Here is an 11,795-nt window from a genome sequence, read left to right as displayed (position 1 = left end):
TATCTACAGGATCGGTTATGGCATCCATTCTAAATCCATAGGCATTAATATGAAGCTGGCTTTGCAGCTACAAATGGCTTGCACTCTTCTGGTAAGGCTTGCTGAGGTATTAAGAGTTTCCTTCACTAGGGCTTAGGCCTAAAAACATCTCCATAGCATCATCCCTCCTCCACCAAGTTTTACAGTTGGCTCAATGCAGACAGGTAATTTCTTGGCATTTGCCAAACCACACTTATCCAATAGACTCTACAGAACACTTTTCCCCCACTCGAGAGTCCTGCAGTATACTTTGCACCAAACCATTAAATATTTGGCATTGTGCTTGGTGATTCTCATGCCAGGTGAAGCTCCTGGTGCAACTTTAGGTACTGGTGTTAATGCCTGAGATGGTTTGGAGCACTGCATGTACTGTGTCAGTAGAGAGAGTGTGACTTTTTATGATGGGTCTGATTTATAATGGCTTGTGTGCCAGAAAACTAGTCTACAAGTCATGAAAAAGGTGCAGATTTTGAACAACAGTGAATTTTTGAATCAGCCCCTATATGCCTCAGCACCTGGAGTCCCCTACTCAGTAACTTTGTGGTTTGTCATTTCCTGGCTGAGCTGCTCTGTTTCCTAGATGCCTCCACTAGCAATTCTACAGTCGTGATCAAAAGTTCTGAGACCGACACAAATGTTGAAGTTTTTAGATCTTTTAGGGTATGGTCACACAGCGGAATTAGCATTTCGCGTGTGAACATTACATGTGGCTAGCCGCGACGGGATGCCGATGCAGTACACCCGCATGCCGTCACGGTTTTCCGCTCCGGATTGGGCCCAAATGAATGGGCCTAATCGGGAGGAAGCCTTGCGCCGCGGCTAATTCAGCCGCAGAATCTGCGGCAAGAAGGGTCATCTTGCTGCTTTTTTCTGCTACTAGTAGTGGAAAAAAGAAGCGAGCGGCTCCCATTGAAGTCAATGAGAGCCGGTTTTGGCAGCAGATTTTGAAGCGGATTCCAAAAAATCCTGTGTGAACTGACCCTTAGTCAGATGTTTCTGGGGTTTCTGAAATACAATTATAAGCATCTCAAGAGGTTTTTACATTTTTGACAGACTCAATATTTACAGTGTCGATCCTTATTTTTCAAGACTTCTGTAATTTGCCTTTGCATTTTAGATAACAGCTTCTGAGCCAGGTCCTGACTGAAGGCAACCCATTCCTGTCTACTCAGTGCTTGGAGTTTATCACAATGTCTGTGCTTTTGTGTGCCCAACCCAGTGACAAATTACTGTATTTTTCAGACTATAAGACGCACTTTTTTTCCTCCAAATATGGTAGGAAAAAGAGGGTGCGTCTATAGTCCGAATGTGTCCCGTCTGTGTGAAGCAAAAGGCGGTTCCGTAACAGCAGAGAGAGGCTACAGCCGGCACAGGCAGAAGAAAGCCTGTAGCGCCTGTACCTGCCCCTACACTCCAGCCCCTTCCTGACATCTGCCGTTTCAATACGGTAGATGTCGGGTCTTAAAGATGGCGGCCGCTCCTGCACAGCGGTTGCCATAGCTACCTGGTCTCCGTTGTACAGGAGACCCGATACCTATGGCACTCACTCTGCAAGAGCGGCCACAAGTCTTAAGAGCGTTAACCCCCGGAGTTAACCCTCCCCCACCTTCCCCTAGAAAGTTAAGAAATCGCCCCTGGTACCTGTACAGCTGCAGGCCATCTCCCGCAGGGCGAGATTGCAGGAGCCGACCTGTTTCTATGCCACGCGGGAGCCTTATGAAGGCACCCCTGGCTTGTCATAGGGTTATTAGTATTACGGCTGGTCTATGTCCAGCATATAGAGCATCTCCCATAGACAGGAATACAGTTGTATTGCAGTCTATGGGACTTGCAATCAACTTGCAAGTTCAAACCCCCCTAGGAGGGGGCAAATAAAATATAAAGAAAAAAAAAAAAAAAAATATATATATATATATATATATATATATGTGTGTGTGTGTGTATGTGTGTGTGTGTGTGTGTGTGATATGTTCAAATCACCCCCATATCCCTAGAATACATATGAAACAAAAACATTACTGTGAAACACATACACATTAGGTATCCCTGTGTAACCCCGGTTCTATTTACATTGGTGAAATATTATATTATTATGTTAATAAATATTTTACAAATTTTTTGCTTCAAAATTTTTTTTTTTCCTATTTTCCTCTTCTAAAACCTCAGTGCGTCTTATAGTCCGAAAAATACGGTACATTTCATCTACATAAAAATCTCCATGGTAAAGAGTAATAACTATTTTTTTTTTATTTAGTGTTATATTTATTTTTTTTTATAAAACTTTCTCCCTTTTTTCCCTACAGTTATTCTTATGTTCAAGGGGCCACACGGTGGCTCAGTGGTCAGCACTGCAGCCTTGCAGCGCTGGAGTCGTTGGTTCAAATCCTGCCAAGGGCAAAAAACCATCTGCAAGGAGTTTGTATGTTCTCCCCGTGTTTGCGTGGATCTCCATCCCATATTCCAAAAAGACATTGATAGGGAAAAAATGTACATTGTGAGCTCTATATGGGGCTCACAATCTACATGAAAAATAAAAGAAGTTATTCTTATGTTCAAAAATAAATTAATTTCATTATAAATAACTGCCTATGTATCATCAACAAACGATGCTAAATTTTTTGGACAACCAGAACAAAAGAAAAATTTGTAAAATACAAAACTTCATGTCCAAAAAAAATAACACAAATTGTGTCCAGTCATGAACCAGGGAAAATGGACTAGTTGTGAAATGGTTATGGTTACTTGTACATGTAGGGCTTTTTCCTGTGCTAAAGAGATCCGTACAGCGAAACAGCACAGGTTTTGCTGTGTAGTTTTTGGAGGCTTATTCTAGGTTCTCACTAGCGATCGGGTTTCCCTCCTTTGGGTCTGCTTGGGGACCCAAAAAAAAGGAAGCCCTATCCGCTTAAATAGCAGTTATCCACGGAAACCATGGATTATAATGGGGTCCTCCAGTTTTCAACCCCAGTTTCTGCAAAACAGCAGAGAGAATAGTCTTGCTTACAGGACTTTTCTCTCTGCCTATTTAAAGAGGACCTTTCATCAGATAGGAAAAAGGCAGTTCTATATACTCCTGGAAAGCTGACAGTGCGCTGAATTCAGCACACTGTCGGCTTTCCCGATCTGTGCCCCGGGTAAAGCGCTATCGGTCCCGGTACCGTAGCGCTTTACAGTCAGAAGGGTGTTTCTGACACTTAGCCAGGGACGCCCTTCTGCCCAGCAGCGCCTATCGCGCTGTACTGTGGAGCGGGGAGGAACGCCCCCTCCCCTCCTGATAATACTCGTCTATGGACGAGCTGTGTGAGGAGAGGGAGGGGGCGTTCCTCCCCGCTCCACAGTACAGCGCGATAGGCGCTGCTGGGCAGAAGGGCGTCCCAGACTAAGTGTCAGAAACGCCCTTCTGACTGTAAAGCGCTACGGTACCGGGACCGATAGCGCTTTACCCGGGGCACAGATCGGGAAATCCGACAGTGCGCTGAATTCAGCGCACTGTCGGCTTTCCAGCAGTATATGGAACTGCCTGTGCCCAAATCGGTGAAAGGTCCTCTTTAAGTAGAATGGGGGATGGTGTCTCATACTGAGACTCAAGCGCTAGTCTGAACCTAGCATTAGCCTGTACTAGTGAACCACACTGAATGCAAGTTCAAAACTGGTCAAAACTGCACTGCATGAACACCTCCATTATCTGGTCCTGAGTTACTATTGTGGTTACAACTATGGCATAAATGTGGTGCAACTTTAGCGTGGCTAATTTTTCAACTTGCTATAGACATGTTAGTGTGGATTCTCAGAACCAAGGAGGCATGGCTTACGTGCTCTAAGATGATCTAAAATTGTATTGTATTGATTCGTGCGGGGCAAGCACATGGAGCCCATTATAGTCTATGGGGTCCATGTGCTTTGACAACACATCGCTTGTATTCCGTCTGGGGCGTGTCCATGCGGACTCCTTCCAGACGGAATACAAACACTAGTGTGAACCATCCCTTAGATGAATTGGCCTGAACAGTAGAGAGTCTTGAGCCACTAACTGAGCCGTGGAATCCGCGACATGAACGAGCAGGAAGCTCATTTTCTCGGCATCCTATGCAATCTTGGGTGGAATGTGCCCCCAAATCCAATAGAAGTTCCTACATATGAATGCACCCTTAGTAAATCTGGGCCGCTGTGTGTAAATGTTATGTGCTATTATGGTTTCATTTCACACTACACACAAGCATTTCATGCTTTAGGCTCTAGGCCAGTTTCATGCTCTGCCAACGTGGCATAGAGATATCTCTAAACAAACATTTACTTAAAAAAATAAAAAAAAATCCCTGAGGCAAAATTGTAGTCAGCAGGGTTTTCACTGGAAAGGAGACACACCTGTCAGTGCCCAGAGCACTGCAAAACAACAGGGTGTGGTTACATGGTCAGTTATTCAGAGACTATACAACCAGCTGGACCATAGAGCAAGTGAAAGTATACAGGAGAGACACCACTTTTTTTTTTTTTTTTTTCTTCAATCCACACCTGATTTTGCAATTGAAAGCCTGGACGTCTAAACACACCCTCATGAAACAGCATCAAAAACCACATTCCAAAAAAGCACATTTTTGACGTAGCTGCATTTTTTTTTTTTAGGTGAATCACCATTAGTTAAAGGGATTGTGCAGGACTTTGAAAACATGGCTGATTTCTTCTTCTCAGGAAGTGACATCATGTCCGTTGGTCACAAGGCCATGCAACAGTTCAGTCTTATTCATTTCAATAGGACAAAGATGTGGTATTGTGATGTCACTTTCTTAGAAAAAGAAAGCAGCCATGTTTTTGGGTCCTGCACGACCCCTTTAACATGCTTCAATTGTAAACTTAAAAATACATAAAAAACGCATGCATTTATGAGAAAGCCATGGCTGATTCAGTCATTTAACAACTGATCTTATATAGATGTCCTATCCTGAAGATGGGCTATCAGTATCAAAGTTCTAGAAATGTGCATTTAGGCTAAAGCCCCACGTTGCAGAAATGCAGCTTTTTTTGTTGTTGCACATTTTGCTGGGTTTTTTTTTGTTTTTTTTTTGAGCCAAAGCCAGCAGTGGATTGAGCAGATGGTAGAAGTATGAGGGTTTCCTATATATTTCTCACTCCTTCTGCAGCCAATCCTGGCTTTGACTCAAAAAACACAACAAAATCTGTAACAAAAAAAGTTGCATTTCTGCAATGTGGCAGCACATATGATCACAAAGTGCGGTGCCTTCATTGCAGCTGGGTTAATGATTTGATCAACTGCAGGTGTTAACCCCTTAGCGACCCTTGACGTAACTGTACGTCATGGGTCGCATGGGGATGTATGGAGCGAGCTCACACGCTGAGCTCGCTCCATACACGGCAGATGCCGGCTGTATAATACAGCCAGGACCTGCCACTAACAGCAGCGGTCGGTGCCCGAGCCGATCGCTGCTGTTAACCCTTTACACACTGCGGTCAAACGTGACCGCAGTGTGTAAACGGCGCCGGTGGCATGGGCGCCGCCATGTTTTGCCGATCGCCGCCCTCCTGAACGTCACAAGAGGGCGGTGATCGGTTGCTATGACAGCCGGAAGCCTATTGAAGGCTTCCAGGCTTGTCTCTGCACTAGATCTATTAGACGATGCCAGAGGCATCGTCTAATAGAAGTGCTGCGATTTTCCTATTCACTGCAATACTGTAGTATTGCAGTGAATAGTATGAGCGATCAGCCTCCCTAGGTTTCAAGGTACCTAAGGGGTCTGATCATAAATGTAACAGAAGAAAAAAAAAAGTTTTTAAAAGTATTAAAAAAATAAAAAAAATATAAAAGTTCAAATCACCCCCCTTTCCCTAGATCAGCTATAAAAGTAATTAAAGAACATTAAACATAAACATATTAGGCATCCCTGCGCTCCAAAATGCCTGAACTATTAGAATATTAAAACATTTATCCCGTACTGCGAACGGCGTAGCGGCAAAAAAAATAAAAACAGCCAAAAAGCGTTTTTTTCAACACTTTGCCTCCTATAAAAAATTGAATAAAAAGTGATCAAACCATCGGATCTTTCCCCAAATGGTATCAATAGAAACGTCATCTTGTCCCGCATAAAAAGACACCACAACCAGCTCCATACATGGAAATATGAAAAAGTTACAGGTGTTAGAACATGATGACACAAATTTTTTTTTCTATTTTGCAAAGTTTATCATTTTTTTAAAAGTATCAAAAAATTTCAAATACTATATAAATTTGGTATCACCGCGTTTGTACTGACACGTAGAACACAGGTAACATGTCATTTGTACCAAACAGTGAATGCTGTAAAAATTAAACCCATAAGAAAATGGCGCAAATGCATTTTTTCTCCAATTGCGCCTCATTCTGAATTTTTTTCCAGCTTCCCAGTACATTGCACAGCATATTGAATGGTACCATTACAAAGTACAATTTGTCCCGCAAACAATAAGCTATCATGTGACTCTGTGAACTGAAAAATGAAAAAGTTATGGCTCTTGAAATGTGAGGAGGGAAAAACGAAAATGCGAAACCAAAAAATGGCCTGGTCCTTAAGGGGTTAAAGGGAGTCTATCAGTAGTAAATTTGTTATCAACCTAATCACAGTACCTTGTAGAGTTAATTCCAGAGTTTCCAAATATGCCTCTGTTACTCAGCTTTGGAGACCCATTTTCACGTGAATCAATGTGTTATTCATACGCAAATCAGGAGAAATCTACTTTGCCTGGGAATCTAAAGCTGAGGCCGAAGCTTAGACAAGCTGAGACACCCCCAAACCATTTTCTATCATTTGCATATGAATAAAATGGCAATTTACATGAATAGGGGCTCCAAAACTGAATAACTTAGGCATATTTGGAAACTGTAAAATCACCACTACAATTTACTGGAATTAGCTTTATAGTCCAGTTACTGCTGACAGACTCCCTACCCAAACCGCTTCTAAACCACTTGCAATATGCTACTGTAGGGCCAGTTAGTGGCGTAGTGATAAAACCTTACTTGTGTCAAAGTGCAGCCTAGCGGCTGACAAATTTAACTTGTATTCAAAAGTAGAGATGAGCGAACAGTGAAATTTCGGGATTTGATATTTGTTTCGAGTGGAGCCTCAATATTCGACTACTCATTTGAATATCGAATCCCATTATAGTCTATGGGAAAAAGTGCTCGTTCCAGGGGAAACCACTATTTGACTAAAGGAGAGTCACCAAGTCCACGAATAGCAGGAGGAGAGTGTTTAGGAGGAGCGCTGTGCAGTTAAAGCACATAGACCCCATTATAGTCTATGGGGTCCGTGCGCTTTAACTGCACAGCGCTTGCAGTTGCGCTGATAAAAGGTAAGCTCCCTCATAAACAGCAAGCTGCCAGCTCTCCTGACTAGCAAGGACGAGCCTGCAGCAAATCAATGCTGGTTCTACAGCAGGCTCGTCCTTGCTAGTCAGGAGAGCTGGCAGCTTGCTGTTATGAGGGAGCCGACTTTTTTGTCATAGGACTGCATTGACCAGCGTTGATTGGCCAGTGTACAACATTCGGCCAATCAACGCTGGTTCTGCCGGAGGCTCGTCTGTGAGGAGGTGGAGTCTAAAATCGGACAACAATGGAGACTGCTGTGGTACGATCTTAGACTCCGCCTCCTCACAGACGACCCTCCGGCAGAACTAGCGTTGATTGGCCGAATGCTGTACACTGGCCAATCAACGCTGGTCAATTCATTCCTTTAAAAAAAAAAATCAGCTCCCTCGTAACAGCAAGCTGCCAGCTCTCTGCCGACTAGCAAAGACGAGCCTGCAGCAAATCAATGCTGGCTCTGCAGCAGGCTCTTCTTTGCTAGTCGGGAGAGCTGACAGCTTGCTGTTACGAGGGACTTGCTTTTTCTAATAGGAATGAATTGACTAGCGTTGACTGGCCAGTGTACAGCATTCGGCCAATCAACGCTGGTTCTGAATCGAATATTTACTGTGAATAGCTAGTAGTATTCGATCGAGTACGAATATTTCGAATACCGTAGTATTCGATCGAATACTACTCGCTCATCTCTATTCAAGAGGAATTGGCCACGGATTTGGGGTTTGATTACCCCCCAGAATCCGTGGCAGATAGAGATGAGCGAGTACTGTTCGGATCAGCCGATCCGAACAGCACGCTCGCATAGAAATGAATGGATGTAGCCGACACGCGGGGGGTTAAGCGGCCGGCCGCCGTCAAAGCGGAAGTACCAGGTGCATCCATTCATTTCTATGGAGCGTGCTGTTCGGATTGGCTGATCCGAACAGTACTCGCTCATCTCTAGTGGCAGACTCTGCCTTTCATTGTTTTCAATGGGAGGTAGAGATCGCAGCAGGACGCTGAAAAAATAAGCATCCTGCTTGATCTTGCTACAAATTGCATAGTTCTAGACTGCAAAATCAAGAAAAAATTCTCCAGTATGTCTAATAAAATATAACCTTTACTTCACATAGTTAAAAAAAAACATTTACAAAGCGGATCCATACCAGTTTAAAAACAGAAAAAAAACTGAGTTTACGTGTTTTGGGACGAAAAAATACAATCTCTTATTTAAGCTATGATTCTGCTTGCCTTGAAGTAGGACCCTCTTATCTGTGTGCGCTGGAGATATGTGCCCGCACAGTAGCAGACCTCGAACAGGTAAAATGCTGAAAGATGATTGGGACTCCTACAATGTTATTGAGAAGATGAGGCCCAGGGAAGAAGGATCATGGTTGGCTTGACTCAGCCACCCAGTATATAAAAATAAACTGTGTAGATTCCTAAATGGCCTACCCAGTATATAATACTGACACAGCCTGGTTGAGATTCTGTATGATGAGTATCTGTATGAATTATAATGAGTGCACTCTGCCATGCCAGTGTGAACTGGATGGAGGCCCACCTTACTCAGGGGCCCACCATGGGGTGTCACCTGTGGGCCAAGCAATGTCCGCAAAGACATGAGAAGTCCATCACTTGTTATTGGGGAAAGCATGACATCTCTGGATGGACTGTAAAGTCTCTACAGCTGTCTGTCACCTGTGGTACCAGAGTTCAATATCTAGGATCATCCCCTTGTTGTGCACCTGTGATATCTGTTGGTATATACATATATGCAACAGATATAGACTTATTGTATTATACTGTGTTGGAGGAACTTACAGCTTCCGGATATTAGATGGCGATGTTATTATTGTTACATGCTGAACACAGTGTAATGATATGCTATGGAGACTTGTCTGTATCTCACCATGCTGCACTATCTATGGTTGGTTCTTTTCCAGTGTGTTCCTTGTGTGTTGCTGTATAGACATGCTGATATATGTTACCTCATCTTCTGTGAAGTAAACTACAGATTATCCCATATAATCTACTCTCAAGCTTTCTTCTGCGACTACACTGTGCAACAATATGCTCACATGTTCAGTAACAGCGACGTTTATCTGGAATGGCAGCTAAAATTGTATATTAAAAATGAAAGTGGATGAGGCTGAGGAAATACAGCAGACCTATTTACCGTAATTGTATGCACAGAACATTATATACTTATAACACCGTACTTTATAACCATGAAAACATAAAGTGGCACTTCCAGTACACATGTATAATGTAATCTCTGAAGCTGCTGTAAACTTACTAGTTTACCTTCAACAATATAAATGTTTTATGATAGAGCTGAACAGATAATAAAGCTTTTACTAGTGTATTCTCTACCTGCATCTGTGCAAACAAAGAATCTGGATTTCTTACATCAGGCTGCATGAAGTGGATTGTTGTCTTACGTTAAACTGTGTGCCATATTTGTCAAAATCCAGTACCTGCTGACACGTGAAGTAAAGGATCAATATGTCTGTCACATCCACCTCTCCTTTAAGTGATCTACACATTCGATATAAATATTACAAAATAAAAGTAATAAGAAAAATAATGTCAAAGTAACAGCAACTTCCAAATCACTATAGACCTTATCATTTATAGTCTTATTAAAATTACTTTTTGTGGTCAAATTCAACTATATAGAGTCTAAAATGTCCACCCCATAATGTACACGCAGAGTAAAGAATTCATTGCATCCCTTATACTCTTTACTTGCTGGCTGTTAGATTGTTTCTTTAGCAATGGTCTCTCCTGACATGCAGCAGATTTTCTTTATAGCCAATATCAGATCGGGTATAGCATGTTTTTCTAGTTCTGAAAATAGCTGCTGATGGAGTCCTGGAATGTGATGCAACCCAGCCATTGGCACCTCACACTGAAACACATTATGCCTGCACTAGTACATTCAGGAACTGTGCAGTTGCACATGAACATACTATACCTATCTCTTCTGCACCTACACCACTTCTGGGCATTCATGAAATTAGCATGGGATAGCATGTTTCAATGGGATTTGCTGATGGCCATTGTTGAATCACATGCCCCATTTACAGGACCGAAGAAACTTGCAGTCAGGATAGAGGACTTGGCTAAGAAGAAAGTATCTTTAGGAACTGTGTAAACAGCCCAGAACTTATAATAAAAATAGTAAGCCAATGATGTTTATTAGACAAGATCTTATCATCTCCTTTAAACATAAGCATGGCTCTTCGCCTCCTTTCCTAAGGCTTCTTGCACACGACAGTGACATTTTTGATGATTCTAAGGTTACATTCACACATCAGAGTTTAATGGCTATGTGACGTCCATGCATTTTTATAACAGACGTTACACAGCTGCATTGATTTCAATGTCAGCAAATGGAAGCTATTTACATGACCGTTATTCTGATGGTCCATTGTACCAGACTGTCAAAATATAGGTCACATCCAATTTGTGTCTGTTTTCACAGATCCCTCCATACACTGAAATGCATAAGGGATCTATGAAAACAGGTGTGCCTCGGGATCAAGTTGGCCATCAAAACTGAAGTTTTTACGGCCATTTTGCACCTCATTTGTTTGAAGCAGTACTTTTCTTTCTGCATGATTCGTGCGGATAGTGCACAGAAAACACACGGACCCCATTATGGGGTCCGTGTGGTTTCATTGCTCACTGCTTTTTAATGCATTCAGTATTCCATTTTGGGGTTCCCCAAGCGGATTCCCCGAATGGAACACAGTCATTAATGACTGTGTCTATATAAGTATGTCTATTCCCCACATAATTTACCTATAGTAGCCCCCCACATAGGGCCTTCTTTCCCTCTCAGTCGCCAGTATTACATACAAATTGAAAAAGAAAAGCTATGCTTCGTGCTCTACTACTATATTCAACTCTATCTGTGTCCTAAGGACACAGAGTTGACAATTGCTCCCTGCCATCCAAAACAATGGGACAGCATGCGAAATGCAGTGCTGGGGATTCCTGTATTACTGACATGTCTGCTATCACTGAGCCACAATGCCCAAAGTATTGAACGTGATTGCTGCAGGCAGTCAATAGTGTCTGCTTTTAAACAGGAACAGGGAGAACCAGCAGAAGTCCAGCTATGTTTTGTCAGGGAAAGGGGAGGTGAGCACTGAATTTAATTTTTTTTTTTTTTTTTTTTATGGCATTGTGTATCTGGCAGCCGACTAGGCAACGCAGGTCATTCTGGTCATGGTAGATGAAACAGTGTGCAAAGTTCTAAAAGTCGAGTGAAGATATATCAGATATGGAAGATGGCAAGCTCTTTATATTTGACAACACTTATTGTACCTTGAGTTTGTGCTAGTAAAACTGTTAAGCATAACTGGTTGCTTGTGTCTGTGTCCATCATTTCCTGTATGTTACATCTGCAGTC

The sequence above is a fragment of the Leptodactylus fuscus genome, chromosome 4 (genome assembly GCF_031893055.1).
Source record: "Leptodactylus fuscus isolate aLepFus1 chromosome 4, aLepFus1.hap2, whole genome shotgun sequence".
Taxonomy (NCBI): Eukaryota; Metazoa; Chordata; class Amphibia; order Anura; family Leptodactylidae; genus Leptodactylus; species Leptodactylus fuscus.
The sequence above is the reverse complement of the archived record's forward strand: the minus strand, read 5'-3'. Positions refer to the sequence as shown.